The sequence below is a fragment of the Lepisma saccharinum genome, chromosome 13 (assembly GCF_977018435.1).
Source record: "Lepisma saccharinum chromosome 13, izLepSacc3.1, whole genome shotgun sequence".
NCBI lineage: Eukaryota > Metazoa > Arthropoda > Insecta > Zygentoma > Lepismatidae > Lepisma > Lepisma saccharinum.
The window spans coordinates 78,431,483-78,452,929 of NC_139241.1; the positions used below are offsets into that span (position 1 = coordinate 78,431,483).

The 21,447-nt window shown below is 40.3% G+C and overlaps 1 protein-coding gene across 5 annotated transcripts in view; it reads left to right on the forward strand.

Annotated features, from left to right (window-relative positions):
* Positions 1-21,447, forward strand: part of LOC145997448 (protein FAM13A) — a 167,036-nt gene that overhangs the window by 74,718 nt on the left and 70,871 nt on the right. For 4 of the 5 annotated variants that reach the window (XM_083134507.1, XM_083134511.1, XM_083134512.1 and 1 more), the window contains exon 2: positions 20,530-20,892. The gene's annotated coding sequence lies outside the window, so the exon portion shown is untranslated. Of the gene's footprint in view, positions 1-217; positions 303-20,529; positions 20,893-21,447 lie in introns of those variants that run through there. The other variant, XM_083134508.1, reaches the window with a different exon arrangement.

Consider the following 21,447-nt stretch of genomic DNA (forward strand, 5'->3'; position numbering starts at 1 on the left):
AGCTGCCTGAATTAGCTTATTCCATTGGAAAAGTCAATAAGCTTTCACATATCTTTGATTGGAATTGGAAGTTACGGAGAATCGAGGGAAATAGGAATCAAGCCATTGTTGGTGTGTGTATAAATGTGTCCGAGTATTGATCTAGATTCTTGTCGACTGGGAGAGCGGGGGGAAGGGGTAACGGGGGGCTCACGCGTGCGCTGCTGTGTACAGAGAAGTGGCATTCCGAATCGGGAGTTTGTTCACGGAGCTTAGGAAAGTACAGTGCTACAACGGAACTCTGCATCCTTAAAAATCGAGAGGTAAGTTGTTTGATAGTTGCTTTGTGCTTGCTCAATCTTTTTCACTGATTTTGCCCTTGCACACTTTTGGCTGGGATATTCGCACGAGGCACGTGCGTCGTCCACGCACAAATCTGCGTTTACGCGCGGGCCACTTGCTACGTGTCGCTCCCTTGGGACCGTTCCAGATCTCCAGGCTTGTTCCAACCCGCCTTTCCAGCAGTTGTAAAACGCATTTCCTGCACTCGGAACGATAAGAAGAATGCAGAACGCTTGGATGTCATAACGTACTGCGCCGCTTGACAACAATAGGGTTGTTTTTTCTTCAAGAATCCCATTAAGGCTTATGCAAGGTCGGCCAAGGTCGCCGATAACATTGGAAAAGAAGCAGGCCGCTTTGTTTATCTAGCCACGCCCACTCCCTCCCCCTTTCGAATTCTTGGACTCGTCCGGAGCAACAAGAAAGTGCACACAGGTGCTTGGCGATACCGTTGGGATCTCTGCTCTGTATTTCGCAGGGATTTATCATATTTATCTTCCTTGGACCTCAAAACAAGATGTTAATTGTTCCTTACAATTCTCTCCCCCCTTTTCTCTTGCTGCTAAAAATGTCCAAGAAAAGGCCTAAATGTACAACGCAGTTCGCTTTCAGGTTCATCTATTTCTATTCTCCTATTCCGTGGGCGAGGTGGATGCTATTCACTGTTCATGTGCGAATAGGAAATTCATTCCCTTGCACATTATTATTATCAGGGAATGGATTTATATGTAAATACATATTTATATATGAAGCTGAAATCAGTCATATTTTGTTATCTTAGCATATCGTGGCATGTAGACGCGAAAAACTTCATTTTTATTTTCCATATTTTTACATATATTAGTTTTTGGCTTATATTTTAGTTATTTTTACATATTATTTCCATATTTCACTACATTTCTCAACATATGACTCATATTCGCGCAATAACTACATGTCTCCGTGTGACCGAAAAAGTTAGGTGAATTTCTTGGGAATAACAGAAATTTGAAGTACAATCCCATTACTTCTTGCGATATTGAACACAGTTTGTCAATATAAACAGAAGGAAAATCACGTTCGAACACTTGCAACAAAATTATGTTATTCATTGTTTTGTAAACAGAAAATTGTGTTGTTGTACAGTTAATGTCAATGTAAGCGTACTGTATTTTATGTAGCTTGTGTAGTGTGTTATATTATTGAAAAGGTAAATTTTTACGATTTTAAGTCCATTTTTCACTCCATATAATTGGTGACAATAAGTAAATGTATTTACATATTCAGCACATTTTTACTACATATATCCGTTCCCTGATTAGAAAATATTTCCAAGCTTCACAGTTTCGCCATTGGTTCTGCAGTATTTTCATTTTTCACCATTTGGGTAAGTTACTGAAAAAGTAACAGGTTACAATTTTCGTTACTCTGCCTCCACAAGTATCATGTTGCTATTACAGTAACAACTCGTTAATCCGGACCCGATAAGCCGGACTTAATCCGGACAGGCAAAAGGCCAAAAGGAAAAAGCAGAATGCAAGGTTTAAATGTGGCTAGAAGCACTGCATTTTCGTATTGCTTTACAGTTTACTGTACTGTACAGTGTATGTAGGCCTATGCCCTTTAAATACACCATAATAAACATGTTTTGTTGCTATAATGCACTTTCTACTGTTCTTATAGGTTATTTAAGTTAATCCGGACTTTCGTTAAACCGGTCAACTTATTCCCCCCCATTAGTCCGGATTAACGAGGGTTTACTGTATTTTGTTGTGTATACAAGCATCACAGTTGTTTTCTGTAGCGCATGTTTTCCCGGTGTAACTTTATATGCACAAGTTTAAAACAACACAACACAGAATGTTTTGTTCTGGCAAACAAAGCCTCCAGTTCTGAATTTAATAGTATTTTGGTAAGGCGTTACTAGTACTGTACTAGTGCAGTACTAGTACTGCAAAAGTAACGCACAGTAACGCGCGGGCCTCCCCAATGTCGTGGTGGTAACGTCGCCCTGTAATGAAGGGATCCCACTTTAAACTGTAGGTCCAGTCTCGATTACCCTTACTGTGCGTAAAGTGCACTTGAAACACAAACTCAACAACAACAGCAGAAACTAACGCCACTAACCCAAAAGTAACGCTTTACTAACGGTGTACTGCGACATATTAAGTGTTTTTCTAAAAGTATGTTGAACAGTTACGTTAAATTGACATTTGTAATTTTTTTTTATACAGCGTTTCAAAGAAAGATTTAAGGGTGAACCTTTCCGATGACACCCAAGTGCCAACGTTCCTTCCACTGAGTTTACCCTGGACTTCATTTTGGAGACTGGCGAGGCTGTGGCGACTGGACTTTCAGCCAGTATAATCCTCCGTGGGGCGCGTGTTGTGTCGTCCATATATGTTTGTGACTATCCCTTCATCCATCTTGCCAGTCATCCTCATCTTCACTAGTAGCCAAAGTGGCAGAAAAGCGAAGTAAAATAAATAAATAAAACATTTCCTGTGGGATTACGTCAACATAACATACAGCGATTTAAGTATATCTTGATCGTCCTCTTGCACACGTAAAATTGTCGATGTTTACAGGGACACCCTGTATATAGAGTAAAGGTTGATATTATCGTGATATAGGTAATATCGTGATAGTTTTGTATTGACGTATCAAGAAACTGCCTGTCGTTTGTACGTGTTTCGTAAAGGTCCTGCCAGTATGTGAGCAAAATGGCGCCAGGCGGAAACACACGTGTTGACCAGGATACGGCAATACAAAACTATCACGATATTGCCTATATCACGATAATACCAACCTTTACCCTATCAAGGATTCACAGTTGGGGACGATTCAAATAGCGCAAGGTTCTGTTAAGAGTGGGAATGCATTGTTTTGTTGCTGTGCGATAACCTGCACAAAATATATGACACCAAACTTTATCTGGTATATTTCCGTTGTAGTTGGCAATCCTGTTTAGCCACTGTTTGAACAACATATCGCTCGCCAGAGACATGGCGACTCCAGATAACGTCTTATCAGTGTGAATGGGAGAAGTGTGATAGTGGCAGTGTTGTGTAAGTGCCAAATAACACCGCTTGCAGTGCAGGCGAAGTTTCTTGAAACTTCACCGAAAGTGTTTTGCTTGAAGAGTAACAAGCTGTACAGTTAAACCGAGATGCAGGGGTGCCCATCCCCCCCCAAGGCCATTGGCGCATCGCCCTAAAAATCATGTCATGCGTCCCCCCCCCAATTCATATCATTCGCGCCCTTAAACCACACCGTAATCCCCACAAAATATTTAATTACGACAGCTTGTCTACCGAAAGTAACTTTTTCCTTAGCTTTACTGAACATTATAATTGATTTGCCCCTCCTCCCTAAACATGGGTGCCATCACTCAAGACCACCCCTAAAATCGTTCGTCATAATCGAGAATATCACGTGGATCCCACTTTAAACTGTAGGTTCAGTCCCGATTCACCTTAGAGTGCATAAAGTGAACTTAAAATAACAAATCAATAAATCGAGAATATCGCTGTCTTCTAAGGCAGCTTTAGTATAAAAACTTCATATCCATCTCATTAAAGCGCCAAACACACATCGTAGCAACAAATTATAGCGAGCGAAGCGAGCAAGAAAATTTTTACATCCATTTGTTTGCAGCCTTTGAAGGATATTAATTTAATAGGGTGTCAATACTTTCTTAAGATCCCGAGATATTTAGTATTTTCCTTTTCCAGCTTTTCCTTTGGCACATTCGGGGTCGAAAACGTGTGGATGCCTTATCGCTAAATACAGTCTCCAAAATGTAATGTTCGAACTCTCTCTCCACTACAGAAATTCCTTGACAATTTAAGATTTAATAATTTATCAAGAGAAATCTCCCCCTTTAAATTTCATACTCAATCCTATACCACCAAAAGTTTCATGCCAATTTTAGACTTCCTGTTAATATTGAAGAGTAGATATTGCCTCCTTCAAAAAATTAAATCTCAGTCTTCACACCAGAATTTCCGCAAAAGTCTAAGACGATAGTAATACACAAGAATTGGATACCCTTTCAATTTAATGCTCAATCCCCCTCTAACTAAAATACTCGCCATAATCTAAAACCTAGAGTTGGATACTGTCCCCCCCAAAGTTTAATTCAGAATCCCCCTCAGGACCCACGTGTCAATTAAGGCCTAATATGTACGAGTTCGATAACCCCCCCCCCCCATTCGATAATGCCCTAAACACTTTCATTTCTTCATCTAATGGATTAAATATGGTGCATTTAAGGTGTAAATTTTTTATATATATTTTTTGGAAAAGATATAAATGTTGAATTTTATATTATGTGAAGGGAAAAATCCCCCCCCCCCCAAATCTCGGTGGCGCAACCTACGCCATAACCCCCCCCCCCCCCCCTGTGGGCACCCCTGCCGAGATGAGAAAGAAGAACTCCGGCACGAATTGTTTTCTCTCGCTTCCTCTTGGCTTGTGCCGGAGCGCCCCCGTGTTGCCATACTTTTAAAACTTCCCGCATTGCTTCGTCAGAAGCTTCCAACAACATCAAATACTACACATCTGCTTTCGCTGTGTACGGTTTTGCCCCTTTGTGATGGCACTCTATGAAGGTGGCAACACAGGAGCAGCATTACATCGTAAACATAAAAACTAGTGGCTCAGTGGATAGCACAGCGCCCTACGACGCCAGGGGTCTCTGGTTCGAATCCATGCCCGGGCATGGGTGTTATTTGTGAGTTTCTCTTCATCACATCACCCATAGTCATCTTCGCGAATAGCCAAAAGTTGCAGAAATGCGAGGTAAACAAAAAATATCTTTTATTATTATTTTTTAATCTAAATCGTAAAACTAAAATTGAATTGAAAGTGCCTTCGCATTGTTGCCAAGGTCAGACTTGTTGATGTAGTGTCTTGTCGGTTTGTACATTTTAACGATGCACAGGTACCACTTATTCTGCTGTCCTTCATGGCACCCCTTCTCCATATTTTCACTCTACGATTTACCACTATATAAATAAATCTCCTTACCTGAAACCTCAGAGGGGTAAGCCTCCCCCCTTCCCGACGGGCGCTTTTGGACACAGACACGAAGGAAGAGAGAAACTATAAGAAAGAGTCAGCTTGAGAGAGGGATATATTTATACCCACACACACAGACATAAATACTCTCGTATATACGAGGATCATCCAGAAAAAAAAAATGAACGTTTTGGTGTAACACGCAAATGACAAATCGCGTGTGCAAAATAAATATGCTAGAAAAACTACATACCGTACTCTACTTTTTCACGTATTCGCCTTACCGCAAATGTATTCAACCATGTAGTAACGGTGTCTTTGAATTCATCGGCCGTGGCAAAGTGGTTTACGGAAGAAGGAACATTCGACCGTAGCACACTCCACCTAACCACCTTTTTTTCTGGATGACCCTCGTATATATATACACACACACACGAACGAGGCGTATTCGGAAAGTAAGTACCGAAAGGGTGTAAGAAATAAAGTAAAGTAGTTTTGTACCTTTTTTTATATGAATTGCATTCTACAGAGCTTAAACTACTTTCCTACGTAGTTTCCACCATTTTCAAGCATTTGTCATAGCGTGGCACTGGTTTTTGTATCCCATCGTCATAGAATGTTCCCGCCTGTGATGAAAGCCATCCATGCACTCCTGCTTCGACGTCATCATCCTCGTCGAAACGCTGACCGCAATTTTCGATTCCAGGCGATCTGTCACAATTTCGTAGAGGACTGTTTTCTTGAAATTTGTGGAAATTCCATGGAAAGCGACGATATTGTGAAGCGTCTGTTTTGACGAATTTACGCGTCGACCGCACGCACCAAATCCTCGGTCACAACAGATGGCCAACCGCTCCTTGGGTCATCGTGAACTGTCTCACGACCTTCTTTATACATAGAAAAAAATACCTCTCACAGTTGACGGTGGATGTCGACCGGACTTCACAGTCGGCGGGCCGATTGATTTTCTTGAACATTTGAAACCTTCATAAACCTATGAAGAATAAGCATGACCTGCTCCCACGACTCCCTGTGGCTTACTAACGGATGAAGGATGTCAGCGAGAATTCACACGGTCGCGACTGCAGCGCTACAGCGGCAATATTTGCCAACGGTACTTACTTTACGAATACGCCTCGTATGTATATATGGCACAGGGACAGAGACAGAGGAAGATCTGGACACGAAGAGAGCGATAGAGGGTAGAGAGAAATGGAAGAGAAGAAGAGAAAGGCACACGTAGACGGAGTGAAAGGCAGTAGAAGAGACAGACAAAAAGTGATGGACAAAAAGACTGGGAGAGGACACACCACTTCAGAGAGGGAAAGATACAGACAATAGCCGTAAATTCAGAGAGTTAAAGAAGGGTATAGGAAGAAAGTATAGGCAGAAGACGAGGAGATACAACAACCAGCATGGTAACAAAGGGAAAGAGAGATAAGATCGGGCAGGAAAGATTAATATAGATACTTAGAAATCGGAGAATAAGACTGCAACAAGGAGAGGGGGAGGGGAAGTGAAATCATGTCTGAGGTAAACAAGAGGGGGGGGGGGGAGGGATCTGTTTAGAAAGGATAAGGTTTGTATCAGCAGTAGGGAGTTCATGAAGGCGAGTGTATCATACCAAGACGTGTATCGTTTAGAAGATGAAATGAAAACAATGGATTAGTTATTTGATTCGTGTAAATATTATTGCGGGTGCACCACACTCGGCGCCGACCTTTTGTGGGTCCGGAACCTGGGGCGTGCAATATACGTGGGACCTGTAACCAAAGTTTTTCAAATGTGTGAAGGAGGTGTCCTGTATAATCACACAATGTAAACATCATTACCGTATTCAGTGGCGGCGATTGGGTTCCAAAACCGGGCGGGGGCAAAGACAGTTTACTTTCCTTTGGTAGATAAGGTTTAGCATAGTGCGGGAGCAAACGTGGTAAATATTGTGGGGGGCGCCCCCCCTTTTCGCCGCCACTGTTGGTATTATTAACTTACACCAGTAAGCAGATTATGTTGAAGGGTTATACCAAGAATTGGGACTTCCCGATGACGTAGAAGTACAGTAGCACCAAGCTTTCTGAAACATCGGAAAATATGCGAACTAGAGGCTTCCCCATACCTTAACCTAGCGACACTAGCTCCACTGCTTACAAGACAGGGTTTCGAATGTGTTGGTGGATCTATATCATCCTCGCCTTGTAATCAGGGGGTCCCGGTTCGATATCCGGTATAGGTACGCTGCATAGTGGTTCAGATCCCACTTTAAAATGTAGGTCCAGTCCCGATTAGCTTTACTGTGCATAAAGTGGACTTAAACTCAACCAACCAACCAATTATTGAAGAACTCCGAGCGAGACCTCTTGAAAAAACAATTGTCAACAACAATGTTGACGAAACTGCCACTGATCTTTATAGATTGATTGATTGATTTGGTGTTTTAAGTCCACTTTATGCACAGTAAGGCTAATCGGGAGTGGACCTACAGCTTAAAGTGGGATCTGAACCACTATGAACCTCCACGTAGAGATTGTCGCCAGTACAAGGAAGTAAATGCTGCTTCTCTTTCAGAGCAGGATCAGTGCTTGCCTGTTGTATAGTCACGGACACTTCTGAGTTGTAACGATTCCATTGAGAGTCAATGGTATTATTACAAAAATGTCCGTGACTGTACATAGTAACAGCGGTCGTAGTTCAATACCTAACATTCAACGCTCAATGTGACGTCATGGCATAATATGACATTGAAAGAGTTTTCGGTCGAACATATCTTTTGAAAAGGGGTGCGGTGCACCTCTCCCCTCCTGGCGCCGCCCCAGGTAAGCATCTAGAAAGCTCAACATGTCTGTGCCTAACGTAACCATTAAAAAAAAGTCTCCACCTAACGTTTATATTGTGTAATAAAATTTGAAATCAGGGAAATAATTTGTGGTCACTCTGTATTTTTCCTTCCATGGATACATGTAGTGGGAAACTCAAGATCTACGCAACTGCATGCTGTTCCTCTCCTCGGCTTTGCCCAGTGAACGAGTTCGTTACATAAGTTGATTGCTAATTAAGGCTGTGCTCTCGGGTCGTTAATTATGGCAAAAGTGAGTTTGAGGTTACTGTCTCTGCTGTTGCTAGGCGACGGATCCGAAAGGAGACGTTCTCGGAACTGTGAGGGCAGGCGTTGAACGAAATCAAGAGGACGTTTGGGTTTTCTCTTGTGGCGAATATGTCTTTGGTGCTATGCAACAGAATTGTGGAGATGATGATGCTAGAATCTCGTGAAGGTGTGAATCTTTGCTAAGGCACCAAAATGTCAATCTCTTTTCCACGCAGTATACACTGCGTTTTGCAGACTAACGAAGCACTGGCGTCTGGGCCTATGGCTTGTATAATCCTCCATTGGGCTTTTGTTTTGTACTGTGGTGTAAGGGGTCCCTTCCACATAGTACACCCAATTGTCAACCTCACTTCCACGTAGTACACTCATTTGTCAACCTCACTTCCACGTAGTACACCCAAATGTCAACTTCACTTTCACGTAGTACATCTAATTGTCAGCTTCACTTCCACGAAGTACACCCAATTGTACAACCTCAATTCCACGTAGTACTCCCAATTGTCAACCTCACTTCCACGTAGTACACCCAATTGTCAACCTCACTTCCACGTAGTACACCCATTTGTCAACCTCACTTCCACGTAGTACACCCAATTGTCAACCTCACTTCCACGTAGTACACCCAATTGTCAACCTCACTTCCACGAAGTACACCCAATTGTCAACCTCACTTCCACGTAGTACACCCAATTGTCAACCTCACTTCCACGTAGTACACCCAATTGTCAACCTCACTTCCACGAAGTACACCCAATTGTCAACTTCACTTCCACGTAGTACACCCAATTGTCAACCTCACTTCCACGAAGTACACCCAATTGTCAACCTCACTTCCACGTAGTACACCCAATTGTCAACCTCACACGTAGTACACCCAATTGTCAACCTCACTTCCACGTAGTACACCCAATTGTCAACCTCACTTCCACGAAGTACACCCAATTGTCAACTTCACTTCCAAGTAGTACACCCAATTGTCATCCTCACTTCCACATAGTACACCCAATTGTCAACCTCACTTCCACGTAGTACACCCAATTGTCAACCTCACACGTAGTGCACCCAATTGTCAACCTCACTTCCACGTAGTACACCCAATTGTCAACCTGATTTAAACTTAGTACACCCAATTGTCAACCTCATTACACTTTAAACTGTATGTCCAGTCCCGATTAGCCTACCTGTTCAAAAAGTGAACTTAAAACGGTTACAAAATCTCTTATCACAACATGCGATTCGAATACTTTTTCCCACAGCAAAAAAAGTTTCCTACAAAATTTGCTGCCAATTCAGATACCTATCGCCGTGGCGGAGTGGTTAGCGAAGCGCGATACGACGCCAGCGGTCTCGGGTTCGAATCCCGCCGTTCTTTTTGTCTCCATCAATTTTATCTAATCATCACTCATCCTCATCTTTGCGATTAGGCAAAGGTGGCAGAAAAGCGAAGTAAAATAAATCAAATCGATCATCATTTTGGTGGCTATGTGCCTCGTATATGTAAGTTTTTTTTTAGTACCTAGTCTAGTCGGTAAGGCGTCTGATTGCCACGCGGGAGACTCGGGTTCGATTCCCGGGGTGGAGGTCATCTAAGGTCGGAATTTTTCGCACATTTAGAAGCTCTGTGGGTAACTCAGTCTCAAATCAATGGGTACCTAGGGGCAACCCTGGAGGATAAAGCCGGCCGGAGCGTGGTGCTGATCACATCACCTCCAAAATGGCCGAGATCGAGAATGTGTGGGGCTCTACCCCCACATCCCCTAAATCTACCTTCACGGTGCACGGTGCTGTATGCACGGGGAATTTTACCTAAATCCGTAAGGGAATAATCGCTAGTTATCATCGTCCCGATTAACTTGCAGAGGCAGGAGCGCGACGAAAAGTAAGAAAAGTTCGAAACTTGATCCGAGCTGCGAAACACGTTCCAACTGGGACACGAGCTTGTGACGCCTTGGTTACAAGACGATGCTATTAACCTATACGCAGTTGGCAACACCTAATATGGAAAACAGATAATTTCACCGACACACACTGGCAACACTGCAGGGGTGACCTTGAACGATTTCGCTATCCGACCAGGTGACTTTTCCACTCGGCAGGATGTTGTTTGTGCTCAAATACCTTTGTAAAAAAAATTGCAGACAGTTCGTGGATGGGTTTACAACTATTTTTATTGCACTTCTTGTTACATATCGCGGATTTCTTTTGCACTTAAAACGGAAATGCATACGGCTGGGTCAGAGGAAGATTCCGTATGCAATCGGACGCTATCCGGGTTGCATACTCTTCAAGGCGCAGTATGCGAGTCCAAAGAATGTTAATGTACGATATGAATTGTTTACATCAGTGTTGCTTTCATCAAAAACTAACAGCAACTCTTTCAATACCGTGCCTAGGATCTTCGAAAGGCGGGGGAGGGGGTTTACGTGCACCTTTTTACTGGTCAGTCCTTATTTTGCCATATTTATTCTGCCTTGATCTTCGTAATGTAGGGTCCGCTACAGGATCGGAACAATTTTTCTCGCACAATTTAAATTCGGTCCAAGTTGCGTATTGTTGGACTGGATTTAAATTGAAACTGTTCCCGGACCCCATTTCAATTGATCCGGATAAAGGGTTCATGGACCGAATTGACTTTACAGACAAAAAGGTTATTTACGGTCCAGAATCCATTCACGCTTTCCGATTCTCTCTCCTGGACCGGAATTGAATTTATTTAAACTTCCTGGATCTTTAACCACCCTGCTTGAACGACCCTCACCAACCCCCCTTGGGCACGCCGCTGAAATGTATTTCCGTTACAGTTATGTAACTACTTTATAGTAAACGTTACCAAGGGGTTGTTCATTGTTTTTACTTATCTAAAATTCACAATATTTTGAGAATTCATTGTCGATAAAGAACTTGTCTCCAAATGTCGTGACGGCCAGAATTAACAGAGATGCAATCCATGGTCTGGTACCTACCTACCTACCTACCTCATATCAAAGAAATGGGAGAAACCGGTACATATCTTGCATGCTGTAGGTGAGGTAAATATTAGCTATGGAGTGGAGTTCTCCGTAACTAGTATCTGCTTGGGGATTCACAGGAAGACAGACGGGCAGATAACAATATGTACTTTTCTTAATGAGCATGTTAACGCACACATCTTATCTAGTAATATTGAAGCGATAAAGGTCAAGCGGCTGGCTAGAGTGTTAAAGGAAAAAAATCAATTTAGTACAATTTCAATTGATCTTTGATTCGAAGACTTAGCAACATGTGAATCCCCGCTGTACTTCCCGGTGTTGGTACAACATTGTAGTCGGAGATAATTTCCATTGTTTATGTAGATCAAGGAAAGTACAAGGAGATCAATGTTCAAAGGCGAAGCACTTCACCTTTGACATGTTGGCACACTTGGACTTGAATCGTTTTTGATCTCGTGCATCCTACATTTTGCAATGCTTTTATCTGTTTTTACTTCTTTATTATTAATATCAGTTCACCTTGTGCTATGTATTTATTATCTTTTAAGCCACTTAGATATTCAGTAGAGCAGTGGTTCGCAACGTTCGTGAGCCCGTGGCCAGTAAATTCGTTTTTTTAAAAGTTGATTCCCCGATCCCAACAATTTTTCTCGCAAATAGTTTACTAATTTTTTTGACGTTATACGTTATTTAATATGTACCCTTGAAATTTAATATTAATAAATTATGGCATAATCAGAGAGAGTATTAGTTCGATTACCTCTAGGCTTGTTGACAAACATAAAATTTAGTTTAAATTAGTTGACAACAACTGGATCTAATGGAATCTTTTAGTTTCCCTGGACAATATCATTAAATTAATTTGTTAAGTTCTGATCTTCAGTGCCATGTTCCATTTCGGACACAGAAAAATCCAATTAATCAGAATGTTTCCACTTCAATATACAGTAAAACCTCGTTTATTATGGATTATTTAAAGGGCATAGGCCTAAATACTCTATACAGTAGAAAGTCTGCGTGAAACAGAATTTCATCAGTGGTTGACTGCCTTTTCTTTGGGAAGTTCTCTTGTTGATTTCGGGATCAAAAGCGGTAAATAAAATAAAATTTCGGTGTTAAAGCGGTGAATAATCACATCAAAAGTGCTATATAAAATGACATTTTGGTTTTAAAACTGTGAATATAATCCTAAATTTGATTTAAAAACTGCACTTATTACACAAAATAACCTTATAAACGCGAAGTAAAATAAACTAAATCAATCAATCAATCAATCAAATTCAAATATTTACAGCAGAATTAGTCAATTTTCCGTGAATTGCATAACACATAGGATACTTCAGACTTCAGAAAGTGTCGCGTCGGTATATAAACGGTAAATTTCGTGTTTAAGAGTATATTTCGCTTGCAGTTCATTTCGTATTATATCGTGACAAAACAGGGTAGGAAAATACACCTCACACCTTCCAGAATCATAAAAAATGAACATTTCAGCATGTTATTTCAAATTTAGTGTTTTCGTCAAAAACGAAATATGCATGCCTCTAGGTATAGCCAACGGATCAGTGAGTGTAAAAGGGTGACCTGAAGAACTCAGAAGCACCTGTCTTCCACCTGGAAACTGCATTCTTGCGGGCCAACGAGGTTCTGGCGCCTAGGCTCACAACCAGTATAAACTTCTGTTTCGTGTTCTGTGACCATGTGTCATCCACGTTCATCCTCATCGTTGCGATTAGCCAAGAGAAGAAGAAAAGATGCTCAAAATAACCAAATACATACATTTGGTTCGAATCCATCAGAGTTTGTTTTCTAATAGCATGTATTCCCAATGTTTAAGTCCACTTTATGTACAGATAGTCTAATCTCAACTGACCTATGGTTTAAAGTGGGATCCGAACCACCATGTACGTCCACCTGGTATCGAACCCAAGACCACTTTTTTTACAAGACAACGACGTTACAATGACATCATGTATTCTCATAAGTAATGTGGACAAAGAAACATGGCCGCCATTTTCCAACATGGCAGTTGTAGCATAGCTTCGATTACTGTTCATGAGGGAGGCAAGTAGCCTATGGGGTGTACCAATTTGAACGTCAGATATTTAAAATTAGATAGATTGAAAGCCACAAGTGATAATATAATTATATATATATATATATATATATATATATATATATATATATATATATATTGAAGAGCATACAATGGCATTATATTTTCAACAATATGTCGTTCAAATGTTCTCCTCTGCTTCGGTGGGTGGAATGGATTCTGAATGTCCAATTTTCCAGCACGTCTGCACACATATTGAGCGGTATAGCCTCAATGGTTCGTTCGATGTTCGTGGTTAGTCTCATAGACCTTAGATTTGACATAACCCCATAGAAAATAATCCAGGGGGGGGGGGGCTAGGTCACATGATCTTGGTGGCCAGTTCACATCACCCTTTCTGGACAGAACTCGTACGGGGAACTTTTTCTGCAATTATTCCATTGTGTGGCAAGTTGCACCGTCCTGTTGGAAAAACACATTGTTGATGTCAAGATTTGCCAGTTTAGGCCACAAGAACTGCATCACCATATTCCTGTATCGATCACCATTGACAGTCACGTGATTTCCATGTTGGTCCTCAAAAAAATAAGGCCCGATCACACCATTGGCCCAAAAACCCACACCACACAGTCACTTTCTTAGGATGAAGAGGTACGTCCAGAATCACTTGCGGATTTTCATCTGCCCAAATCCTACAGTTCTGTTTGTTAACGTAGCCATGAAGAAAAAATGTGCTTCATCGGAAAAGATGATGAAATTCCTCTCAAAGCACCAAATGTTTGTCGAACTGATCACGAATTTTGATAATAAATTCGAATAATTTGTATGCGTTGTTGCATTGTGTATCTCTCCATGATAACTTGCCACAGACTACTGCACACAGATGCCACAGTTCCATCTCGTCATTCCAGTCAGTGTTGCCATAACACTCTTTCAAAGTTCTGACGTTCAAATTGGTAGACCCTTTACAACGTTTCTGCCAAATATCTTGCTTCTCCTAATATTTTTTGTTCAAGAACCTATTTTTCCTGCATTGATATTTCTTTTTACTGACAATGCAAGATACAGAGTGCAAAAACTATGTATTATTGACCTGTGTGGTAAAGATAAAAGTACTACGATAATGAAAAATGCTATTGATTAATAACTATTGTTCGAAGTGTTAACAATCTTGTATCATTGAAACGATCTTGCTTTAAACTATGCAGACTTGTTAAAGATAAGTAGGGCACTTGAATAAATATGTTAGGTTCATAATGGACATGGATTTAGATTGGAGGAAATGTTAAGTCTTTTTCTCTAAAAGTCCTAGTGCATGGTTTAATCAAAGTGGGTGCTAAGTGATCATTGACGTCAAACTCTAGTTGTTATTGTTGTAGCAAGAATGACTGAAATATATTTTTAAAAGATATCTTCTTCTCTCAACACGATAATAAACTTTGTTTTCGCTTTATCTATTGATACTTTTGAGTTTCGGTATGTAGTGATGTATATATGGATTAAAATAAGTTTGATTTTCTTTGAAGTCTCCTCTTAGTCATGTTCTTTGCAAACATTTTCATCATTCTTCTAAAAGTCCTGATTGAGTCAGTTTTCTGATTTGCAGTGTTCACTGAACACTCCTAACCTAACCTAACCTACTTGAAAGTTAAATAAAGAAAACACAAAAATGAAGAACTTCCTACCTATTCAAGTGTGGAGACATACTACACTTATTGTCTTTCTTCTTCTTCTTCCAATGTGGAGACATACTACACCTATACCCATTTCTTTTATTTTTCTTGTTTATATTTAATTTTTATGCTTCCCAATTCTTGGAGCTGTTTTCTTTATTTTTGCTTCCTTTCGTTATTTCATTATTTTATTTTCACATCTTCATTAATTCCGTCAAATATTTTCGTTCTTGATTTTTTCTATTGTACAGTCACCGTCAATAAAAGTAGTACACCTAGATCCTGAAGTAATCGCTTCCTTACAAGGTGCTATGTGTGTTGCTATAAGTACAGATGCAGCCGTACAGATAGGCTAATCGAGAATAAAGTGACATCCGAACCGCATTGTGGCTCCATTCGGTACTGAAGCCTAGACCCTTTGATTACAAGGCGGCGGCGCAACCTCTAAGCCATCCCGTAGACCCTGTTGTTGCTTGCATAGAAAGTAATGTAACAAATTTCCCCAGATTGGGGAAATAATCTCTCCGGAAGTTTCGAGACTGGATTCAGTGACCTTGATGGCCTGTTATACGTCCTTGTCCTCAAATGTTGGTACACAAGAAGCAGACACGTGGACACGGATGGCGTAAGGTGGAAGAAAAAAAAAGTTTGGGAGTGGAATTCAGGCCTTCAGCAACACAAGACTCTGCCCCAGACAGAAAATAAAGAACCTGCTTGTTTTTGTTAGGATCTGCCAGAGCCAAGAGGTTGCTTAAGACTAGGCACTCGGAAAGCCGTTCGCAGGTCGGTTTTGCAATATTTTTCCCCCAAAAATGTTGCAACTCTTCACCAGTGGGAAAGACACCGGGTGGGTGAGGGATCCCTAGGTGCCATGTCTAGAATAGGGATGCCCAAATCCGGATAATTTTTTATCCGAGTATTGGATAATTTTCTATCCGGGTATGGGATATTCTGATATCCGAATTTCCGGAAATCTGATATTCGGATTATCCGAAATGCCTGGATTTCCGAATGTGCCATTATCCGGACAGATTTATTGTTTGTCCGTTTTACGGGCTATCTTCATAATTCTTTTATTCGACACTATCTTATTTCACTCTACGTATTTTCCAAAAATCCTTTACCAAACCTGTTCTATCAGGAATAGGGCATGAGGAATTTCTGAAAGACATTTTGGAGCATGATGAATTAGGTTATTCTTCATCGCGCTTAACCAAAAGTGGTAAAAAGGCGAAGTAAAATGCCAATTCGAACAATCAATCTCACATCAAACCGTCCGCTTGGCGGCGCTGGTAACTTTCGCATTAACCTTTCAGACGCAAGTGTCACATCCTATCGTAGAATATGTAACGGCGAAAGAAACAGGCGAATTGTCCACAACCATTTCCATTCGGTCTGAATTACACAATATGATGTCAATGAATTGAAATAATGACTTCAATAAGCAGAGAACAATGCCTGCTTCGAACCAACATAATTTCATTCCTTAAAACACGTATGTAGAAAAAGAAAAGATAATGAAAATAGTGGTGCACAATTTGCCTACCATTATCTTTGCCGTTGACTGTAAAGTGGGATCCATGAGTAGTATTACCTTGCAAATTGTCCATCACCATGTTCGTGCACTTTATTTTACCCAATAACAGCTTCAAGAATTAAAAGAAAACTCAAAACAAGCTGTTGACAAATTCTTCACAGCATACATAAAAAATCCATCGCTTAAAAACACACTGGATGTAAGAGAAAAATTAATGAAAATAGTCATGGACAATTTGCACGGTAATACTTATGGATCCCACTGTACAATGTACATGAAACGGTTTAGTCTAAGCATGCGAAAGTATTTTTTTTCGGGCGTGTACGTTAGAAGTGTAATTTTGAAGGTCTCTGACGTGTAAACATATGCCTTCAGATGTGTTGAAACACGCGTGTGTGTGTGCGTGGCTAATGTCTTGTAGCCGTCGTGTTACGTCATCATTGAAAGAGTTCCCATGTGGTTCATTTGGGGGTCAAAGCACTTGTGGTGAATAGGTGCTTGACCCACAAACACTGTTGTAAGTGTAAGTGATGTCCAGCATGCGCGCACTATTCTGTCAGAGCGTTCACAGTCGTATCTCGAGAACTAGAGAAGCTAATGCAAAGCTACTCCCGGATAATTATGTTACACAGTATTCTGCCTTTTTGTGTATGCCCTTATTTGTGCTGAATGCCTATAATCATTCTCAGCTTTTAAGAAAATAAGGATATAGATTTTAAATGTTAATCAATGAAAAGAGTGCCCGATGGTCGGGCAGAGAAACCCGGATTCTATGGTCGGGCAGAGAAACCCGGATTCTGTGGTCGGGCAGAGAAACCCGGATTCTGTGGTCGGGCAGAGAAACCTGGATTCTGTGGTCGGCCAGAGAAACCCGGATTCTATGGTGGGGCACAGAATCCCGGATTCTGTGGTCGGTCAGAGAACCCGGATTCTGTGGTCGGTCAGAGAAACCCGGATTCTGTGGTCGGGCAGAGAAACCCGGATTCTGTGGTCGGTCAGAGAAACCCGGATTCTGTGGTCTGTCAGAGAAACCCGGATCCTGTGTTCGGCCAGAGAAACCCGGATCCTGTGGTCGGGCAGAGAAACCCGGATTCTGTGGTCGGGCAGAGAAACCCGGATTCTGTGGTCGGGCAGAGAAAACCGGATTCTGTGGTGGGGCAGAGAAACCCCGGATTCTATAGTTGGGCAGAGAAACCCCGGATTCTATGGTCGGGCAGAGAAACCCGGATTCTACGATCGTCCAATGAACTTGTTGGTAATCGTCCATCACCGCTTTCCTTCTGGGCACGTCATCCCTGAAGACTAAGCTCAGTTTTCAATCCCCTTGGATGTAAGTGGGGTAGACTCCCTCCATGGCAGATTTATTTCATCATCTTCATCCTCATTGGCATGAATAACACACTAGAGATGATATAGCGACATTACATAACAAAAAAATAAGATAATATTAAGGTTAGACCAAAAATATGCCTGAGGCTCATCAGTTCATCTGTCTTCCACACCGTCGCGATCAACCTAGAAGTATATACATGCTCAATATAAGAGAACATACAAAGTAGCTATAGTTGAGACTACTTCCCTCCAACCCGGACGTAGTTCAGCCCACTCCTCTTGTAAAATCTCCATTCCTTCTCATCCCTGTGACGTAAACAACCTTTCCACGAAGTTAGAATCGAGATGTTTGAAGAAGCGGAAGAATGTTTAAACAACCAGCAGAAGTGAGTTCCTTGCAACAGCTAACCACATCTTTTCCTAGACAAAGAGTTATTGTTGATAAATCACAGTATGCAGGCAAAAGGAAATATCAGAGAGACGGCTTTTGTTGCCAAGTTCTCGGAATTTTAGCGAATTTGAACATTTCGAAGATTTCGTGCATCCTGTTCGATTTCCCCATAAAATACTGTTCATTTTTTCTTCTAGAGTGGGTTTTTATGTTCATTTTATGGGGGTAATACTATATGACTAGCTCGCGACCTACACCATGACCGTATTTATTATTATTAGTAACACGATTAAGCCTTGTTTAGAAAATACACTAAATCTACTGACAAAGGCAGTGTTTATTATAATAATAAAAACTTGACACGTAACGTTTCAATCCTAATATCAGGATCTTTTTCAGACTAAAAAACTAAAAAAAATAGTTCTGAACATTAATCAGTTGATCCATTCTTGTTAATAATTTGTAGTACCAGGATGGATAAAGATCATGATTTTTATTTAAAGAAATCATTTTTGATGGTATCATACTTAAATCTGATTTCTAAATTTAAATCACAGTTTGTGGTTGTTAAAAAACCGCATAAAATTGCTTGTATATTTTTCGGCATGGTATATGTTTTTACATGGAAGGTGTTTTCTTGTCAACCTTTCCTTTTTATAGTCTGTTAGATAGAATGCTATGCTGCATATCAAGATCTTTTGTGTCAAAATACTTCCTGCATAATTTCAGCAACTTTTCTTCCAGTAAAAATAAAAATATCTTGCATGTATTACATAATTGTAACTTTAGTCTTTGTATCTGAATGTTGTCGATTTTTCAATGATGATTTGCAACATATTATCAGCTGCCATATTTATGTACAGCTTAATGATAGTGACACTACAGTTTCATATGATTAGTATTTTGTTATTGTCCTACACAAAACATGTGCTATTTTCTACGTATGAAAATTAATCAGTTTTGAAGCAACAGAAATTTAGTGTGCTTGCAGTTTACACATTTTCCTCTCGTATGAGCTTCACCTCATCAGCATGTTTTGTTCCCATGCTTTTCCTTTTCCTAAGAGCCTAATCAACACCATTGTATGATTATGAGTAGGGCCCGGGACTAAATATAACATATTTTTAATTTGGCTTCGGATCTAATATTGGGGTGAGATCTTTACATATCTGATGAAAATCAGCCGAAATAGACAAACTTGACAAAGCATATTTTGACACATTTCTTCAATTTTGTTGTAATAAGACATATTTCTGTATAATTTCGTAATTCTCTCGCACATAATCGGTTATTTCATATTGTTTTTCTTCGTAGCTTTAGCACAACGGATAGTTCATATTGTCGATGGCAGGATATGGAAATTACGGAGGAAGAAAGGTGCCGTCTTTTCTTAGTACAGAACAATAATACCCCACTTTTTTTATCCCGCCGACAATTGATAGCCATGCAAACATTATTGAGGAAAAATGTTCTCTCTCGTTGTTGCACGGGAAGTAAAGAAGTTTCGTTCTCATTGCTTTGCCTTTTTCGCTTTTCACAAAAATCAGTATAAAAATAACATTAGGTACATTACAGCCCCTACTCTACTCTATCGGGTATGGGAGAAATTCGAGAGTACTGTTGTGCATATTTTTGGCTTTACTGGAAATATTTCTGCATTTTTCTGACATATTTGTAATTTTTCATGACATATTTTCCAATTTATATGACATAATTACATACATATTTTACAGTTCTGTAGGTCATAAAGTCCCGGGCCCTAATTATGAGATTAATGTACTTTCACCAAAAGTGAATTTGGTGTCTACAAATTACTTATGGTTACACAATTAAGCGTTGTTTCCATATTAAAAAAAGCACTAAAGTTGTGACCAAGGAAGACACTGATATAAGGTAGAAACTTCATGTGTAAAGTACTTTTAAATTTTAATAAACTGCCTTGATCAGCAACTATAGTGTATTTAAATTAGTCATGTACATTATTCTATAAATTACATACTTCAAAAGTGATGTAAATAACTGATTTTTTAAAAAGAATCGCACGAGTTAAATCTTGATTGCTTGTTTACCTTGTGTAGTACTGCACTAATATGGCGAATTGGATTGAAAACATGGTTTTAATACTTTCGTTTTTCTTTTGTTTCAGGTTTCTGTCCTACCACAAGCAGCGTTTCGAGAGCGACTAGACAGGACTAGACTAAGGGTGGATTCAACCACCCCATGCTAACATTACGACTGGTATCCACTCATTTCCTAAAGCAGCCATAGACCGTGTCAATATGTGCCGAGACAGAGACATGAATCCCTTGTACTAGGCAGATACTGTACACTAGTGTTCTCTATACCTAGATACAGAAACAGTACGTTTCTCATTAACCCAGTCTGTGTTCTCTGTGTTGTTGATACATTATCCATAATATCTACATCAACGTCATTGTCATCATTGTACACGTTCTTACTGGAGCCACGCAACACCGGCGACCTGTGGTGTGTTACTGGGGACTTCATTGTAAGTATTCATGTCCTGGCAACACTGCATGCTTGTTGCTAAGGTTAATGTTCATGTGTGCCCTTTGTAGATTATCGTTGTTGATCACAGGAATATCTACCGCTTGGTAACACTGTTCTTGTGTGTGTTATTATTGAAAATTTTCCATGTGTATTGCAGTTTGGTTTTTAACATTAAATTTACAGTACAGCCGAAGCTAAGTTCGTGTTTGGAATTAATTTTTTTCTGACATATGAGCATATATTCATGTCTTGTTAAGTGTTGCCAGCAGTGTATTATATTTTATACTAAAGACACTGGTGTTTGCATTGCAAAACACATGTACTACTAATTGCAAAATTGCGATGAAGCAGAGTTTACTTGTAGTTAAGAGTCTCTCAAAAGCCAGTGTTAGAAAACTAGAAAACCTAATTTCAAAACAACAACAAAAGTTTTGGCAAAATTACTTACAAGTCTACTTTATGGGCAAGTAGGCGAATCGGTGCTGGCACTGCATTTTAAAGTCTAAACCGAACTGTTGTGCTACTTGGTTCTACCAGGAATCGAACCCTGAGC